General features: G+C 43.2%; 1 protein-coding gene across 4 annotated transcripts in view; it reads left to right on the top strand.

The window, feature by feature from the left end:
• The window catches only part of LOC111873025 (serine/threonine-protein kinase tousled-like 2), a 155,513-nt gene that overhangs the window by 1,455 nt on the left and 133,397 nt on the right, over positions 1 to 20,661 (top strand). The window lies entirely within an intron of this gene.

The raw sequence follows: 20,661 nt of genomic DNA, 5'->3' as shown, positions 1-20,661 counted from the left end.
ACAATCCTTACATATGTTGATGCAATAAAATTTAGTTTTTCCTGAAATGATTACTTAACTGTTGTGCTGAATGTTGAAAGTAATTGTCGTGTGTTAACATGTTGAACCACTGGACTCTTCAGGAATTTTGATGTTTCTACAGCAAATTGAGAACATTTAGAATTAACTGTATTGTCATATCAGAAGCTTTGGGTAATTTTACGTGAATTCAGTGCTGGAGTAAGGCTTTGCAATTTCCTAAGCTCTTCTAAGGATAAGGCCTCTGTAATTTTTTTTTAAAATAAGAATTAAATAATAATCTTTTGTGTGCAACTGCATGGAGATCAGGAAGCTGTTATTTCCTTGGCAGCAGTCATGTGGCCACACCAGAACTGAAAGCAAGGAGCATTACTGCTGCCCAGTGTTGTTTGACTGTTGTAGGTCTTGTATTCGTTGTTTGAATCATTGCAATCTGACGAGATGAAGTCAGCTGTTTGTTACCTTGTGAGGTTTACAAGAGAATGTTATGTTTGTTTCATGGCTAGTTGTTTTTCTCTGCATGACTGCCTCTGTGGTCTAGTGGTCAGTGTTCCTGGCTGCAGATCCAGAGGTCCTGGTTTGATTCCTGGCACTACCAGATTTTTTCTGAGAAGTAGTGGCTCTGGAATGTGGTCCACTCAGCCTTGTGACGATAATTGAGGAGCTGTTTCAAAGAAATCCAGTATAGAAAACCGAAATTAATGACCACGGAGATCCGTTGCGCTGACCACGGGACACCACCCTCTATCCACAAAAGTTGGCACTAAACTTCTCCGACAAGCGGCGGTCGATTCGTCGGTATAGTTCACTTGCAGACTAAAACAGCGGAGTTGTTGTTTGGACACACCTTGGATTGTGAGGCCCTAAGCTCTAGTTTTTTTGCTTATGTATAAATTTGGCACCACCTGATCCTCACTGATTAATTTCTCAGTTTTGGAAATACTGCTAAGAAAAAATTTCAGTTGATGTTAGTTCATTAGGTTTGCTGAGCAGATATGCATTGGTGATGCCTCATTGGCACGTTCAGCATGGAACTGCAGTGCATTGCTTCTGCTTACCAAAGTCAGAATTATTATGAGCGAACATTCTGGAAGATTCTGAAAGCTGCGTTAGGGTCTGTAGTGTGTAATGAATTGGAGTCTGTTACTTTGTGTAGGTAAAGTGAAGTTTTCCATGTACTAATTAAGCACCATGCCATGATGATGTATGGGTGAGTGGAGGTATAGCTTCACACATTCTTGTGTGCTTTTATCTAAACAGTTGTGATGATAGTGTGCCCATCCCTTGACACTGCATTACAGTACATCCTCAGGCTGTGGCCGGAGGATATGTGTTGGGGTTATTTTATAATGCTGCTGATATCAGAACTAATAATATTGAATGATAGGATGATTAGTGAACGATGAATTGGAAAGGGTTTGGAAGGAAGTGGTCATGGGATGGTTGAGGTACTTTCCTCTCATTTGCCTGGCAAGACTAAGGAAAACCATGAAATACCTCAGTCAGGATGTCCGGTATCCCAGCTGAGGTTCAGGTATCCTTAAATACATATTGAATAAGCAGTTCTCTGCAGCTGACAGCTTGGAGGATTGGTTGGGGGTTTCATAACCACTCACCTTAAAGAGCACGTGTGTTATAAAATGTTGCATGAGGTCTCCGATGTGTGTGCATTCTTTGGAATTACAGAGAAGGTGAAAGTATTGCAATGTGGTTGTATGAACTGGGCTTATCTTCCTGAGGACAGGGATTACTGGGGACTCTTCTGAACATGATAGTGAACATTAAGGTTATAAAATATTATCAGTGCCATCCAGTGTGATTGATAAATGTTTTTGCTCCTTTTTAATCTTTCATCCTTGACATGTTTTGGTTAGAGTGACCATCTTCAGAAGGACATATCAGTACATGTGGGAACTACTATTACAAAGTGATTGGTCATTATGAGTACATACAGACAATACTATTACAGTGTCTTGAATATAAAATATTAGCCTTTAATGACTAGAGTGTTGTGCCTGAATTTATTAAAATATTTATAAATTATTATAATTAGTTTATTTACAAGTATGGTTTAAAAAACTTTGTTAAAATCCAGAACCAATTTGGATGATGTCTTTTATACTGCTTCTCTTTAAAAGAAGGTGATGTCTGCCACATTGTGGTTCTGTTGTCAAGTAGGATTCTTTATTGTCGTCCCGTTGTTCGGGCCACGCCGTGTTGCTATACTCTCACACTGGATGGAGTTGATAATCTTTTATGGTATTACTAGTGCGATGGATCAGGATGAACCAAGTCAAACATTAAGGTTCTGTAAAAGCAGGGAATCTGTTGACTAGCTGAACAACTGGTAGTTTCTCAAGAAGGACTCTGCTCCATGGTGTGTGTGGGTTGGCTTGTAAAATAGCTTGTTGGTTGGTTGGTTGGTTGGTTGGTTGGTTAGTTAGTTGGTTAGTGAATTGCAGCAGCCTGCACTTTACACATTCACTCTATAGAACAGCACAAAACTTGCATGTTGAATCTTATAAACTTGAATACACCACAGTACCACTAACAGTTAAAGCCTATAATTTTATGGTATGTTTTTAGTGAAAGGGTGTCTTCAGATGGTATTGTGTATTCTTTTAAACACTAAGGACCATGTAAATTGTATCAATTTGTTTATTTAGTGGTGGGATCAGCATGTTATGTTGTGTAGTGTTGATGGTAGGATGATCAGTTTGTTGGACAGGATGTGGGGGAAGCTGTTGTGACCTAATTTGAGGTACCATCTCAGCATTTGCTTGTAAGGACTGTAGAAAATTATGAAAAACCTCAGTTAGAATGGCCACTTTCCCAGCCAAGATTCAAACTGATCATCTACCAAATGTGGGTCAGAGGCATTGTCGGTGAACCAGCTTCCTTGATGGCACTCTGTCAGAATAGTCATGACGCCATTAAGATTGTCTTTAAGTTAATGTGTGAGGGTTAGTTTTTGGCTTGCTAAACTTCATACAATATGCTATACCATTTTGATAAAATGAATTCTTGCAGTAGAACTGTTGTAAGCCTCTCAGGTTTCTGTACTTATTTCGATGTATAGGCATGGCACCCTGGAAATCTTTGCTAGAACATGTCTAACTTTCTGGCATTCCTCAGCATTGCAGAGTTTGCCATTTATATTTAACCCCTCAAAGACTGAGTTCCTTTTAAGTAATATGTAATATTCACTTCGTACCTCACAGGAAACAGATTACATCTCTGCTGGAAAGGTCAGTCAGTTAATTCCATTGAGGGAAAGAGCCGTCATTTACTGTGAGAACCATACAAAACATACAAATACACTGTGTGGACAGAATGCAGAGCTTTAGTGTAGTCTGTATAGTGACCACTGGGCTTTAAAGGGCAGAATATTATATATCTGTAGTCACCATTATGACTATCTCATTGTATTGTTTTAGGACCTTAATTGTGGGGCATATACAGACACACCCTTCTTGTAGAGCTTTACTGCCTAATCTGTTGTGCCAGTCCCATTTAGAGTGTGACAGATTTAATTTCTGTTTATTCCACTCTTAAGTCTGTGGCCGTGCATCGATATGGGTGGTGGTGGTGTCATTTTGGAAGTATATGCTGCCACCTGAATTATATGTCATATTTTACAGGATGGTTTCCAGATGATGAAGTTAGTAAAAGAGTTCATACGAATATGTACCCTGGGGGTCTTGCATAAACAGTTGGAAAGTGTTGGCTCCCACCATCACAGCCTTAAAAAACAGACATTCCAGTAGTCTTTTTTTTTATGTATCACGTCGTAGAGATCCATTTGGTGCTGAGCTTTGTGTTGATGTTTGCAGTACTTGGTAGTTGTTCGGAATATGCAATGCAGCATGTTATGTTGAGAGACACTGATACATATTATATTTTGAGTGGGTCTGAAGCAGAGTATCTTGGGAAATCATGTTACTTCCAATCCAGCTTGGAAAGTAGCTGTTCATGTATTGAATTACCACCGATGCAACTTATGCTTGAAGAGTGCAATGGAAATGTTACAGATGCTGTTAGAAGAGACAGAGAAAAACACTCTAATTACAGAGTGTCAAATCATCATGCTTTACTTTGAGTTGGCCATTGATTCTGAGGGATGGGAATATTTCATGAAATGCGACAGGATGTTGGCTGTCCGCGCTCTGTACATAATATTTGGATGGAAGAGGAGACTTCAGGTCATTGCAAGACAGTCAGTTGGTTGTATCAGGGCTCTTGCAGCTCTTGCAGCTCTTGCAGGTCCATCAGATGCTTTTGTGCACTGTATGTTACAAGAAAAGCAGCTGTACCCCTATCTCATTCTGTCTGCAAGAGTTAGTACCACACAACACACTTGCAACAGTTAGCCAGAGACCCTGTGTTTGCAGCAAAGGTTTATTTACAGACAAATCATGCCTCACTAGGCCTTGGATCACCAACACTCACAATGAACATGTGGTCAGATGAGCTCGCCATCAACAGTGACAAGTTTTTCAGCAACCTGTGCGCAGGAATTTGAGATGAGTGCCTCAAACCCTCACATTTTACTGACATGAGGTAGTGGCCTCAATTATATTATCCCTTTGAAGACTGAATTTATTGTAAATAATATATAAGAATTCAGTTAGTGCCTTGCAGGAAATACAGTACACCTCCGTAACAGAGCCCAAGCAGTTAATGCTGTTTAAGGAAACAGTCTCTGTTTACTGTGAGAACCATATGGAACACACAGATTCACTCTATGGGCAGAATGCAGAGTTCTAGTATGTTAAAGCAGGTGGTACCACTGGGCTTTGAAAGGTTAATTTTCTTAGAACACATTTTTATGGACCGATGCAAGATGTTTCCTTCAGTATGTGTCTTCATATGTGGTTCCAACACAGTGGTTCTCCACCACATTACAGTCATGGAGTGCGTTAGTGGCTGTCCAGAAGTTATCCTGGACACTGGATTGGTCGTGGATATGAAGCTTCAGTTTCTTGGCCTGCATGCTCACCTGGCTTGAATCCTCTCCATTTTTCTTTGCCGGTAAAGTCAATACTGGACAGGACCTGTAGCATTGAATGTGACTATCTACAAGTGAAATAAAGAGTACACCCAGAATGTTTGAATGCTTCATTCATTCATTCATTCATTCATTCATTCATCAGTAATCTGTCAGACGATAGGTCCACAGTCTCTTCCAAAACAGTTCCTCCACTTAATGCGATCTCAAGCTTTCTCCTTCAATTAAAATATCCAGCATCTTCTTACGTCTTCTTCCTCGTCTTCTGGGAACTTCTATCCGCCCCTCCGGTTTGTTTTGTCTCCAGAGGAAACATCTCGCATACATGGTATCTCTGTTTTTGGAAAGAGACTATCCAGGAAAAGCGATAATGTGGTAGTTTTTCCATTTGCTTTCCACATTGCAGTACAACAGCCGTTAAAACCACTCTGGTCACGCCTATTGCTATATGAACTTGAACCATCTCGAGCATCATTTGCTCTGTGCTTCAAGTCACTGCTGATGACGCTGTTTCTGGCATCAGTTTTTGGTTTTTGGTGTCTCTCTTCGTCTGATGTCTACCCTTTGACCTGTCCAGCAAGGGAGGCCCTGCCAGTAGCTACGCTACCGCTGGTTGAATGCTTATGAGTTTCTTTTTCATGCAGAGCTGAGTTGTGTGTGAACATGGAAGACATTTTGAGTACCTCTTGTAAGAAATTAACACTGAAGGGGTTATTAATAGCTCTTTTTTTTTTCTTATACACAACTCATTAGACTGAGGATGGAAGTTGGAATTAGAATAACTGAAACTTTTTAATGTAGGCTGAACATGTTGATGCAGTGGTATATTGGAGGTGCTTAGTTCAAATCTTGGATGAGACGTCAGCTATCCTGACTGAGGTTTTTTATGATTTTACTTGATGCATCCAGGCAAGATCAGGGATAGTACCTCTTGGGATGACACCTTCCTTCCAGATCCATTGCAGCTGATTATTCATCCATCGCCTTTCCATTGGACTCTGTGTAGTCCATGATGCTGAATGCAGTGTAAGGTAACCCACAAAATAAACAGAAGGGAAGGGTGAGGGCTGGTGCCCAGTCTGGGCCAAAAGGGGGAGTCCCATGTTTAATGTTGGGCCAAAACCTGTATTTACAAGGAACACTCAGTCATCCTGCTTACTTCAGCCCTGAGGATGAAGGCATGAGAGTGATTAAGGGTTAACCTGGTCCTTATTTTTTTCCTGAAGACATGGCCACCAGAAAAATAAAACTTGTTATAGACACTTGGTGACAACACTGCATTCACTGCCTGGCAGGTGGCCATGCCCTCCACTTCTGCGCATTACAGGTAGTACAAGATGGTGTTAGACCTTGTTACTTCTAGCCTGGAACAGCGCTGCAGCATTTGATTCCTAGAGAAAGAGAAAGCAAAACCAGCAGATATCCTTCCCAGGCTAAAAGCGCAGTATGGGGAATAGATCCTGTGATGTCAAAATATCTGTAATTAATACAGTAAGTTTTCTGAAGGCCAAGAAGAAGTCAAGACATAGTTGTCACCTGGAAGTATCAGGAAAGTGTGTTTTGGGATTTGGGAGGAGTGATTTATGTTGATTTTCTTCTCATGGTGCAACAGTCTACAGTAATACAGTACCTTCCTTCGTAATAATGTGTGGGCTTCAAGCAGTTTGGAAGGAAAGACTTCGAAAACCATTAGAGATGATTATTCTTCTGCATGACAGTACACGTCCACATACAGTTTGCAGGCTGCACACTGCTGACACCAGAAACTAGTCAGGATGATACAAGAAATGTGTTAGTGTAAAGGGAGAATATCTTGAAAACGAGCAACAGTTTGGTGATTCTGGCATGAATATTCTTTTTATAAGAAAAAGAAAGTCCAAGTCAACCAGGAACCACCCTCGTAGCATATACCTCTGAAACGTCGTTACTGCCCACAGCCTCACGGTGTAAAGACTTGAGAGCAGAATCAACATCAGCAGTGAACCACTGAGAAAGCCTGAAGTCAGTAAATTTGATTTAATTAACTCATCCCAGGATAAGTAATTTGTTTTTGGATTTGAACTCAGGTGCAAATGGCCAGTGATACTGCTGCACATGTGCTATGCTGTGATGTACATGTGCATAGAGTTAGGCCACACAGAAAATTAAAGAAAAATAATTATGTATATAAACTGCTTTTGTAGCCTGTGAGTTTCTGTTACAGATATTTTACTAATCATTTGTGCTTTGAAACACAAGAAGCCTTGGTTTCTGTGGTTGAGGGCTATTAATTGATGATCCTCATTAAACACTGCTTGTTTGCTTTTTTAGTTTAGTTAACAATTTTGTGTCAGCTGCTGGTTATATGTGTTGTCATAATCATCAACCTAAATTATTGGCCATGTCTGTTTGCTAAATCTGTTTCCTTGTGGGTGCACTTTCCAGCTTATATATGTGTGTAGTGAGAAAATATACAGTGGCCACATCCTTCAGTTAATTGGGCATGTAGTTAAGTTGTGACATCACTGTGGAGCCTTAAGTTCAATCTTGGGGTGACTTCATGTGAGATTCATGGTGGACAGAGTGGCATGGGAGCAGGTCTTTCTCAAGCTTCTCCCAGTCTCTCCTCCTAATGGTTATTCCATCATTGCTCCGTACTCATATGGTAGTGTCCCCTGGTCCCCTGAAATGTGAGTTCATTCAACTGCATTGGTTATACCCAGTGCCATGAACAAATTAAAACTAATCATTCTTAAGTGTAAGAACTGACTTTGAACTTTGTGTTCCTTCTGTCAATGTTTGGGACGGAAGTTGTAGAGAGAAGTGAAACGCAGATGTTATGCCAGTGTGCTTCTTGTGTATGTTACTGAAGAACCCCTGCATTGATTTTGCTGCTGTTTGCCTGTCTCTTCTGTGTTCTGCTGCTTATAAGAGAATATAAAAAGTCAGATTTCATGAATCTAGGGATGATAATGGAGAGAACGTCCTAGAATTTTTTCATTGTGCATGCTTCTTTATATGAGTGGAGGCAATTGGAATCAATCCCAAAACCTTTTGAATACTAAATTGAGGAGACATGGTTGTTTACTATACAGATGTAATGTTTGAAGGGTTCTGGGTTGACTTCTCATATCTGGCACTAGTATTGGTGATGGGGCGAGAGGTTTCTGCATGTAAGCACTCCCAATAACCAGAGGATGGTGATAGATCCAGCTTTTTACCACCCATGTGTGGTTCAGCTGGCAGTAGATCCAACTACTTTAGCAATGTGTCCAGCCATGTATGGTTCAGTTGGCAGTAGATCCAACTACTTTAGCAATATGTCCACCCATTTGTGGTACAGTTTTAAAGTTTTGCTGTCTCTTCAAATTGCAAGCCAGGAAGATGAAACACAAATTGAAATATGGTTGGTGTTGGGGGTGGGGGTGGAGTGCTGTTATGTTTAGTGAACAGGCAGTGATAATCTAAAGAAAGGAATGTATCATCACCGCCTTTGTCGTTGTCATCATTGTCATCATCACCATAGCAGAATTCTAAAACTTGTCCGAATGGGTAAACTATGAATTGCTTTTACTATGATCTTATAGAAGAAATGTAACAGAAATATGGAACAGGCCTACATTATAGCTCAGGGCGAGAAGGCACATGGAAAATATGGCTTTGCTTTGTGGATCCCATTGGAAGCAGAAGCCTATGAGACTGTGCTGTGACATTGGAGCAGTTATTTTCAGTTTGTCAGCCTGTCTTAGTCCACAACTGTTTTACTCTGTGCCACTGCACTCAGTAACTTGAATTTTGAAGTAAGCGCTGTTTCTCCACAGAAACACTATATGATGCTTCTCAGCTCGACTGCCCAGATCTGCTGAGCTTGGGGCTGCCTTCTGCTCAACTTTACGGTGACACATTTATTCTAGTGAAGTCATCTTGGAATCTTCTGGCAGGATCTCAGCCATCCTTGGGCCTTGACAATTTCACGAACCAACCCAAGGGGGGTGGGGGGTGAGGCCACAGTGTTTCTCAAAAGGGCAGTGTGCATGTATGCTCTCATGCATCCTTGCTTGTGCAACAATATATTCTGTTCTTCATGCTGAATGTAACATAACATTGTAAGTACAGAAAAATCCAGGAGGCTGGGATGGACTGGGTTAGTAGAATGGGTCAGATGAGGTATGTTTACAGAGAGAGGAATGAAAACTCTTTGAAGATTGGGAAGGACATGGAAGGTAATGCTTAGGGTGATGGGCTGTGAGAGAAGGAAGTAGATGGAACTGCCTCAGGATAAAGTCCAGTGTCAAGTTTTGATATTAGCAGTGTTGAACCTTAGGTTTCTGCTGTCCAAAAGTTAGTTAGTTAATGAGATGGACCTTAGGGAAATTGGTTGTGAGGGTGGATAAAGGATGGAACTGGTTCAGGTTCATGTCGAATGGCAGGCTTTGTTATTAGCGGTGTTGAACCTTTGGGTACAGTACCCTGAAGGCGGAGGTTCCTCCAAAATGTTGATAGTCCATGTAGCAGGTCATATAGTGTATGCCAAAAGACCATGATCTTAATAGTCACTGTGAGAGCACACATTCTTTCATTTGGTTTCTGCACATTACACATGACAGTAAAGGATTTTTTAAATAAATTTTTGATACTGTCACGTGTTTTAGTGACTTGTAGATGGGGTTTGGATTGATGAGTTGATTTATTGGATATTCACGAGTCATAACTACAAGTACGAGTAATTATACTCTCAAGATGACTAACTTCCCGCGTCTCTATCGCACTGACAACTCTCTTGTCAAATATTTTGGAACTTGATTATGTATAGCTGTGACATGGACCACGCAGAAAATACAATACCTCTTCAATTGTAAGAATCATTGCATAACCTAGCAACTATCCACAGAGAACCCAGCTTGTCACAGCTATCTACGCCTAGGTCTTGCAGGTGGCTCTTTCCTTCGAGTTTTGAGACCAATACTTTCTATGTGTTTATATTCCATATCATGCGTGCTATATGGTCTGCCCCTCTCATTGTGTTTGTGTCTTAGTAATGACTGAGCAAAGGTAGACATTGTGAAGCGACTCATTATGTAGTTTTCTCCACACTTCTGTTACTTCCTCCCTTATAGGTCCAAACATTCCCCTCAGCACCCTCAGTCAATGTTCTCGTAATGTCAGAGACCAAGTTTCACACCCATACAGCACCATAGGAAGAATTACAATTTTATATATTCCGAGCTTTACGTTTTTAAACAGGTTGGTTTAGATGTTAAGCTCTAGGCTTGTATTTGGCAGATGCTGGGTTTGAATCCCGGCTGGGACATCGGTTATCGTGTTTTCTCACGGGTTTCCTCAGTTTCTCCAGGCAAATGCCGGGATAGTACCATAATCAGGCGACGACCGTTTCCATCCATTTCCTTCTGGTCCCTCATTCATCCGTCATGTTATCATCCGACGCTGTTTAGTCTGAATACTGACAGGGCGTGAAGTAACCCCCAGAACCAATCGAGGGAAGATCATGTACTGACGGTGTTTGAAAACAGGGTGCTCAGAAGAATGGGTTCAAGGGGAGGAAGTGACAGGAGGCTGGATAAAACTGCACGACTAGAAGCCTCGCCAAATGTTACTAGGGTAATCATATCAGGGGTGAGATGGGCGGGGTATGTAGCTCGCACGAGAGATGACTGCTTATACAGTTTTGGTCGGAAAACTCGAAGGATCATGTAGACGTATTTTTCAGGTATTTGTCGACACTGTCAGGTGGATGATGATAGGATGATAATGAATATCGAGCTGTTGGTCGAATGAGAATTGGCATGGGAAACCGAAGCACTGGGGGGGGGGGACCTCCCCAGTGCTATTTAATCTACTACGAGTCTCACACGACCTGACCCGGAGGTTGGAGGATGATATTACAAGAATTTCTGCTTTGATACGACACGGACCGCATAGAAAATGAAAACAATGAAAGGGGATACAGAGACACGCAGACTGCAAGGTGATCTCATAAGTCTCCTTTTATTTTTCAAAATAAGGGAAGTAGGCCAAAAGTGGATCTTAAAGGAATGGGATATTGTTATTTGGATTCATCTGGCTCAGGATAGGGTTAATTGGCTGGCTGTCGTGAGCCCTTTATGCGTTACTGAACCATCCGGTTCTATTCAAGGCGGAGACTTAGCACAGAAAGGGCTCTCCTGTATGCAGTTAGATTCGTAAAGAGTATTGCTTGTGGGATGTTCACCGACGTTTCGGAGGAACCCAGTGCTTTCATGTTGACTGTTCATAATCTCCGCTGGGGAATCTCACATGCAACACTCGCTTCTGTTGTCACTCCCCTCTGCATACATTTTTAATCCCCACCGAGTCGTATTGCTTAGAATTGTTTAACTTGTGGTTGGGGCTGTACGTGACACTGCTCCCTCCACGTCCAACCCCCTGCTTTGTTGTGGTCATGCAACGGTTGACTCATTTATTCCGGTACCGACGGTATTAGCACCGGCAATTTCTCATCCCATTAAGTGTCGGCCACCCCTATTCTACACACTGTCGATATAAACGGTGATTTTCTACCCTTGCGTTGTTCAAGAATGTTGTGTTCGCGTTGTTCACGAAGTGAACGCGTATGGAGCAAGTCATGTTGCAGTTTTGTGACTTATGACGCCGTGTAGTATTGTAGGTGGGTATAGACGTTCCTTCATAATATTGGTACTGACATGCCAGATTAAGGAAGATGGAGGCAGTACGTTCCTCCGAAACGTCAGTAGCTACCTACCAGACTAAACGGCGTCTTAACCCAGAAAACTGTATTGTTGTATTACTACTTTGAAAACCGAAAAGCTTGATTGTCGTGAGCTCGCCCGGTATGTCATTGCAATAATTACCGAACGTATTTGCATGAAATTCGGTATTGGGTGTCTTTACACAAGTGTGCGTGTGTATGTGTGGCTAATTTAATTATGATTAGTGTAGATTCAGTATATTCTGGAGAGTTTGAGATGGGCGGGCACTGTAGCATACATGACAGAGTCTAGAAAGGCGCACAGTTTTTGCCGTTAAATGTGTAAGGAAGAGCTGGGCGTAAATAGGAGAATAAAGTAAAAAAGTAAAAGTAAAGCTATCCCTGTACCAGGCAGTGAAGGCCCATAGGGTTGTGAGACGTTGATGCTCCCACATTATGTAGACAATCGGCTCATAGATGGCGGTAAGGTTGTCAGCCTTACGCGCCGGCCGCGCTTTACTCCCCAGGAAAATTATTTAATTAATTCCTGGTACTCATTTCTGCTAGAGGCTGAGTAAACCCCAGGGCCTAGTGCGGCTGGAAGGATTAGGTCAACTGAAAACAAATCCAATGACCTCATCGGGACTTGAACCCGCGACCTTCCGGCTTGTAGCATATAACAAGAAATTCTGGGAAGAAACGATCGCCTACTTTCATTTATTACAAGGACCGCATAGTCAACGACGCGCCCAGCAGTTCTGTTGTTTCGTGTGTATTCGTTGTCGCGGAAACGTGTTTACCGAGCCGTTGCCTAGCAGCGATAGCGGGTGGGGTTACCTAGTCGTTGCCTAGCGGTGGTAAAGGGGAATGATTATACGGAGACAGAGAAAGGTGACCTTATAAGCCTACTTTTTTCAAAATAGGGAAAGCAGGCTGATAATGGTGGTTAAGGATGTGGGATGGTAGGTTGTGGCCTGGACCTGGGCTCCCTAATAATCGGGAAATTTCGTGAATAGCCGATAACATCTCAGTAAGGCCCCTGCTCCGTGCAGTTAGCAGCGAGCTACTTGTGTGTTTGATGGAAAGTGAGAAAGTAATTGTTTATGGCCTTATGCGGTGCCTGCACCTCAGACTTGCCATGTGATAGTACAGTATCATATTACTTGGGATGTGACACAGGTAAAGTCCAATAGAATTTCGTCGACGTTTCGGAGGTACTTTCTGACACCATCTTTGTAGAGTCGAAGAGTAAGCCAAGCAGTTAACGTCCCTGCTTCTTGCTGCGTTACTTTGCTTGGCTCACTCATCGATCCAGAAGATGGAGGCAGTACATTCCATCGAAACGTTGCTGAACTCCTACCGGACTACACGACATCACATCGCATTCGTGACAGCAACCTCTTCGAGAACCTCAAATCATTACTCCTACGCCTTGTTTACAGTCAGGGTTTAGGCCTCGTAGTCTCACTGCAATGCCCACCGTCAGCATTTAGCTCTTTCAGTGTTCTTTTCCGAGGTCTGTACTGTCACGTATATGTGTGACTGTAGACGGGTTTGGATTAGTGACTGAATTTATGGACCGCTTGGAGATCGTACTTCAACCAAATATATCACTGTCGCTGTTTCCACACTTTACACTTCACTGTTACACTAGCGTCCTCAATCTATTGCAGTCTCCACTATCCGTTTCCTGGCAACTGATTTTAACATAGGAGCCATAACAGTCTCACTGAATTACACACTCCGGGTGTCACTGTGCTGCAACACACACAAAGTCTTCTCACAGCCGGACTTCTCAGCCTTCCTTGCAGAGCTCAGCTGAACTGCTAAGTCAGAGTTAGAGTCGCTTTACGACGNCGGCTTCTCAGCTGCGACTGTCTCACGCATAACTCGCTCGTCTGTCGAAGTCAAAGTCAGAGTTACTTTACGACTGACAGTTTACCGCCAATCAACTAGTCTTGGCGTCAAGCCCCTTCAGACACACGATCAGAGAATTTTTCTCTCAGCTGTAATAGTCCTTATGTAACATCCTCTCTGACGAGAAGGTGGGGTCGTTACTTATGAATATGCTTGGCCTCTCGTCAACGGAGTCTGAGCCTGAGTCTTATGTTACGACCGACGGTCAGCCGGCCAGTCCCTCTTGCAGTAAAGCACCCCATCCGGGGCTTACGACCAGATTCTCTTTTACTGTCTGACAGTTGCGTAACCATGTTTTACTGCCTCAGATTTGAGACTTCCCTTTTCGTCGCCTCCTACGACTCGCAGGGTCACGGTGGAGGTATTCGAGCACTCCTTCACAGTCCCCAACTCTCTTCTTTTTTTACCACTTTTCGCGGACCAAATAGAAAACATCGTCTCCAACAGTACCTTTGTTGTTGTAGAGGTGTATTTACTTCGCCGTTGCATAGAAACGGCAGTACTTCTGTTGTTGCATGCGCGTTCATTTCCGCGGGAATCTGTTTTTATTATTTTTATTGCTGTTTTAGGCAATCTTCTGACCTCCACCTTAATACGTGTCATAGTTTTATGAGTTGTACGTTGTTCCCACCTGTCGGGCCCGTGTAGTGATAAGGACGTGGGTTTGTAATTCAGGAGGTGCCTGTTTTCAGTCTCGGCCGAGAAACTGGTTATCCTGACAGATTGTTTATGGTTTTCCTCCGTTACTCAAGGAAAATTCCGGGGATGTACATACCTCGATACACCACGACCGCCACCTTCAGAGTCCTTTCCAGTTCACTCTTGAACAGTCAGCCAGTCATTCGACTCTGAGGTACTGACAGTAAGAAGGTAAAGCTATGCCTGTAACAGGCCGTGGAGGCCCGTAGGGTTGTGAGACGTTGAGGCTCACACATGGCGGTGAGATTGCCAGCCTTACACGCCGGCTGCCCTTTAACCTCCGAGGAAGATTCGTGTGTTCTTTTCTGTTAGAGGCTTACTCGACCCCAGGGCCATAGCGCGGCTGGAAGAATTAGGTCAATTTAAAAAAAATCTAATGACCTCATCGGGAATCGAACCCTCGAGCTTGCGGCTTGTAAGCATAGTGCCTCAACCAACTACGCTACCGCGTGCCCGCGTGCAAAATCAGTAGCAGTAGAATATTTTGTGGTGTATTACTGCGCAATGTATTTACCGAAGGGGATAACTGGCAGGAATGGATGGATATACGTCAGCAATAAGTGTGCATAAGGAGAAATCAGACTTGCAAATGCAAGTGATAAGAAGGGATTGTGACGTTATCTTTATCTTCCTGTAATAAATAAACTGAAACATTATGGATAATTCCGTATGTAGGCACACACCAGTTTCGAGATTTGAGGATCTGACTGCGATGACTGTGACCGGTGCTATCATCTGGAATGTGACGACGTGTAGTCTGTAGTTCACCGGCGTGCCTGCTTACTCGCGTGTTTGAATTACTCTGAAGGGCCAAAATGCACCTTGACACGTCCCAGAAAATAGAATCCACCGTTGGCGATTTTGATAGTTGTGTGGTCATGGTTTCATTGCTGTATACTGTTCTGGCGATAATTTGGTGAATGTGCGTGCCTCTCAGTGGTGGTTTAGTGATAGTTGTGATTTGGTCATGGGGATGAGTTGATGGTAGTTTGGTGACTTTATGGCTGTGACGATTGAAATGTTATGTTGGCGGTACTTTGGCACTGGTCTCTCTCACCGCAGCATTTCGCGACCCTGTAATGCAGATGGAAGGTAGCTGCGAGTATACGAGCATTCAGCAAGCAGTCGGGCAGCTGACAAGGGACGGTCCTCCGGCTCGGTCGTTAGACGTAGGGTCAACATGATCCCACAGCGTGTTCCGAAATGGAGAAGGTTGCGTAATGAGGACCTTCATAAGCTGTACTCCTCACCGTGGAGAGTGCATGTAGCATGCATGGTAGGGAAGTGCATACGGAGTTACGGTAGACCTGAGGGGGGGAAACCACTAGGAAGGCCTCGATATATGGAGGTAATATTAAGGTGTGGAGTGGGGTCACGTGACTCAGGATAGGGTCCAGTGGCGGGGCGTCGTCAACACGGCAATGAACTTTCCTGACTGTATTTTTTTCACACATTTATTATGCATAATCTGCAAATATCCAATAAATATATATGTTCAATAAGTACTGGCTCTTGAATGAGTTATGCCCAGTGACGTAACTCATATACTCTTTTTTTTTGTGCCCTTGGGTATCATTTTAATTCTTGTATTGGGGTTTTACTCAGGTCTGTCTGGTAGAGTTAGGACGGTGTATATTTTCAGCCAATGTGTAGTTTCGCTATTGTCTAGTAGGTTCGCTGCTATTGCATTAATGTGGTTTTCTAATTTTTTAATTGTCTGGTAGTGTAGTTTTTATTTCACTGATTTCTGTAAAATGCTGGGAATTTATTGAGTAGCTGAGTAACTGTTAGCTTCTCAAGGACATAGTTCGATGCTGGTGTCGTGGTGGTGGTGGTGGTGTGTTGAATATGGGGTTTCTAGACGGTGATGATGACGGTGTCAGGTGATTGTTGGATGATGATTCGTGGACTGCCATAATTTTCTTGATGATAGTCGTTCTGTGCTAGTGATGTAATGATATGCTGGTTCAGATGTGGCGGTGCTGGTGGTGGTACGGATGTGGTGTTTTTGCGAGAGACGAACTTCCCAGGTATGCCTGTATGTACCTACGTTCGGCGGAGGTGCGTGCGAATTCGTGAATCTCGCGTCATAAAATCGATACTTGATATCATTCCTAACGCAGCGATTGCTAGATGCTTCTCAAACCGTATAGTGTATTAACATATTTAAACATGCTTGAGTTGTGCCACTCCACACGTGTGTTAGCCTTAGAGTTCACCCCAGGAGACGGTATTAGTGTCTCCATCCAAGGGGCGGGGTTAGTCGAATCTTAGCTTAGGGCAGATTCCGACAGAAGAGATATTCTCTTCGAATCACCCAGAAAACAATGGACTGCGAGATGGACAAGGTTCAAGACTCATTGAGGTACCTTTCTTTATTTTTCCGAGAGATTATTACACCCCTTTCGGGTAAATCTAGGCTAGTCGTCAGTCACATCATTCTGCACTGCCTATGTAGACTAGATAAGCGCTCATAAGTAAACCACAGGAAACTAGCTGTGAAGAGTCGTGGAAGTACAGCTCCACATGTTATTAACCTGAGCATGCGATGTAGGTGAGTGGTCAGCCTTTAGCCCAAACCATTTTACCCCCGGTACGCATTGGATAAAGGGAGTCGGTATAGCGGCAGGCTATTCGCTGGATTGATGGGGTTCGAATCCGGTAGGCGTAACATTTCTCTATCATCCACAGCGTCCAGACCGGTTCTGGGACCCATACACCCCCCTATGCATTGGGTACCGGGGATAAAGCTGCGGGGATGTGAAGCTGACCACTCACGGCCATCTAGTGTCGAAATTAAGAATGGCGGAGCCGTACGCCCACTCCCTCATGTGTCCATAGCATAGTGCTTAGTTAAGCGCAGGGACGGACAACTTTACCTTTGCACATTGGATAGGAGACTGCGTGTGCCTCGCACAGTTAGTCTTTGTTGACGTTCCCTTGCCCGGGAATCGAACCCCGATCTTCCAGCCTTCAAGTCTGGTCACTATAGTGACAGGCGTATCCCACTCATCCACTCACTTCACAAAACCTGTGTGGCTGAAAGGGCGCCCTTCCTGGCACAGTGTTTCTAGCCCCAGCGTCAGGCCAGTCCCATAAACTTTGTTGCGCACTCGGTTTTTGTACTAAATTGTGGCCAGTGACATCATTAGGCCTGCCTATGTTACATAACAGAAATCAATATTTAGTATAAACTTTGTGCGGCATATGCCTGCTGGCTGTTTTGCGTACGGGTTTCATAACTCGAGCGTACTGAAGCTCTGGCGTATTTCTAATTGGTTTAGGTCCGAATGGGAGCGACGTGAAAATAAAATTTTGCTTAGAGGCCCTGTGGATAAAAGGAACATTCGGGTGACATAGTAGGCATGGACGGGAGATAATATTGAGAGAGATGGACGGAAACAGGGCGTCTCAGTGGAGTGGGTAGTACTCCTGCTTCGTGTCCGGGAGGCCTCGGGTTCATACCTGAGCCCGGAGACCTGCTATCCTGACGAAGGTGTTTCGTAGTGTCTCAGTCCCTTCACGTTGTAATATGTGCAGCTGTGCCACTTCCAATTCCATCCCCGTCCTTTCCAGTTAGTTGTTCAAGCAGACTGTACCGGTTCTCACGGTCTCTTCGCTTGCGGATTTCTTATTTTTCCTTCTGCCCTGAAGATGGAGGCGATACGTTCCTCCGAAACGTCGGTTAACACCACATATACACGGTGCCACATCCCAGAAGACTGTTTTCTTCATTCTCAATCGACTCATAGACTGCGGTGAGGTCAGCCTCACGCGCTGGTCGCTCTTTACCCCAAGGAAGATTCCTGGTACTCATTTCTGTTAGAGGCTGAGTCGACTGCTGGGCCATAGTGCGGCTGGAAGGATTAGGTCAAGTGAAAAATCCAGTGACCTCATTGAGAATAGAACCTGCAGCCTTCCAGCTTGTAGCACAGTTTCTCAACTAACTGCGGTACCGCATGCCCCGAGACCGTGTGAACATTTGTGTCTTCTGGGACGTGACACCGTGTAGGTGTTTGGGGTGCCTTGTGCCACCATATGAAGATGAAAAGAGCATTTGGCTTTCTTGATTTGGAAGGTTCCGAATTCTCGGATTCTGTGAATAGTAACCTCACTTAGACTATTACTAAGTGAGGCTTCGAGTTCTAACGACGTCAAATATAAGTTTACTGACTGGATATGATGCAGTGTAGTCTGGTCGTCCAGTTTCGGAGGAACTTGCTGCTCCCATCTTCGGAACAAATCACGGGCAAATTGTCAGTGTTTGCCCGGCTGTCGCATGTATACTTTAAATTGAAGATCTCGGAGTGGTTTGTGAAATTTGGTTTTCTGAATTAATGTTGATTTGCATAATTTTGAAAAAAAAATAATTTGATGGCCTTCACATCAAAGGAGTTTAATTAATTTTAATGGTGAGGGCTGCATGAGAAACGCAGTAGCAATTTGGGAACCACCTCAGCATTTGCTTCAAAATAAAAGAAAACCAGGAAAATGTATATGAAGGTGACCGAGCGCAGGACTTCCCGGATGCGCAATGACTTCTAGCCAGTAGTCCGGCGAACAAAATACTGTGAAAGTTCTCTATTTTTTTTTCTGAACCTTCGTGTTGTTTCTTCATTGGTATGCGAGTAACAGACGTCGTAACTGAGACGCGGACCGCGTTGGGAACGAATCTATAATAACACGGGACGGGAACGTTGATAAGATATGCTCAGAATCACGCTTTTGGAGCTGCCGTGATTGTCAGTACTGGCGTTAACTTGTCACAGACAGCAATTGTCTGCGTGTCGGACGATCGAGGTTTCGGATTCTCTACCTTATGGCCCTGTTTAAACCGACTCTGAAGTCGACCAAGCCACTTAAGCAGTGTTTACTAGGAATTGTTTTATTACTGGTAAAACGGCCGAAGCGTGGAGCTGATCTATCCTTCATTCTCTGCCGAGGTGTGAGTTATATTGAGCTTACGTCACCTGTTGTTTCGATCGAATGGATAAAACTTCTTCGTATTCGGAAAGTCCTGACTTAATATCTCACATTAGAGACCACCTGTCACGAATTGGGGTTCTCGTAGTTGTCCTCAGTCCTAAAGGGGTAATAACTCCAAAAATGGCTAGTACCGTTTAAATTCCCATCAAGCCATTTCAGCGTTCATAATCATATTTTCAGCACAATAGAAATTAAGTAACTTCTTCAGTTGATACTACAGCGTGAAATAGACAACTAGACTATTACTTGTTCCTGTCTTATTTGTGCATTGAAGTCTCCCACAGCTGGTCTTCCCGTCTGTGTTTGTCTTTGTCAGAGAGCAAATAAAGCTGTTAATTTTTACAGTTTCAAAGAGGTCGCAGCCCCCCAAAATTTAAATTAAATATTTTTGGAAGTCAGACCGAAAACACGAATGCTGACAGCAAGAAAGTCATATCTGAAAAATAAGAATGTTTGACAATTTTCAAGTCATACAGTAGAAACGCGAATTGTAATGACTCGAGAGGCACAAAGATTTTAAAGAACGTCGCGCCGAAAAACTAATATTTCACAAATTTGCGAGGAAGGCACTCTGGAAAATTGTCTTGCTTTTTTATGTTTCTTGCTCTTATGTACGAGTGACATGAGCATCGCGCACCGAATAATTTTTCTTCAGTATACCGAGTTTGGTTGAAAGACCTGAAAGAAAAGAGCTTCTCCGGAATCATGAGTCTTTATGAGAGGACGATTTTGTCATTTATCATTAAGAAGTACGTTGTTAGGGTGTGATCTGAATTTGATTAGTTCAGGATAGCACATACTCGTAGAGACGGGTGTTTCTGCTTACGGTGATTGAGGCTTGGATTACAGAAGGAATTTTATCAGTTCAATTACTGCCAAGCCTTCATGCCTTTAATTCCGTAATTCTGTTTTTTCCTGGACGATCACGATCCCACGATCCTTCTCCCTTAAATTACCACTTTTTTACTTTCACTTTCGTAAAGTACGAGGTAATTAATGTATTAATATATTTACTGCGCGCATTCTCTATTACGCATATTTTTTGTTACTAAAGTCGGGTCAAGGAAAGAATGAACAGACTTTTGTCACCCGTCTGTGCAAGAGCTACTTCTCCTCTGCCCTACCCCGATCAGTTTCCACTTGTATTCTGGCTGTCGTTCCGTCCACAGGCGCTCTCTTCCCCTATTTGTGTTTTGGCTTGTTTTTTTTTTTTGGTAGGGGGTTATTTAACGTCGTCGTGTCTAGACGATGTGATAGGTTGATAAATGAATTGAAAAGGATTCGGAAGAAAGCGACCGTAGCCTAATCGAGTTAAGGCCTCAAATTTTGCTTGGAGGGACTGAAGATC

The sequence above is a fragment of the Cryptotermes secundus genome, unplaced genomic scaffold, assembly GCF_002891405.2.
Source record: "Cryptotermes secundus unplaced genomic scaffold, Csec_1.0 scaffold2733, whole genome shotgun sequence".
Taxonomy (NCBI): domain Eukaryota; kingdom Metazoa; phylum Arthropoda; class Insecta; order Blattodea; family Kalotermitidae; genus Cryptotermes; species Cryptotermes secundus.
The sequence above is the reverse complement of the archived record's forward strand: the minus strand, read 5'-3'. Positions and strand labels throughout refer to the sequence as shown.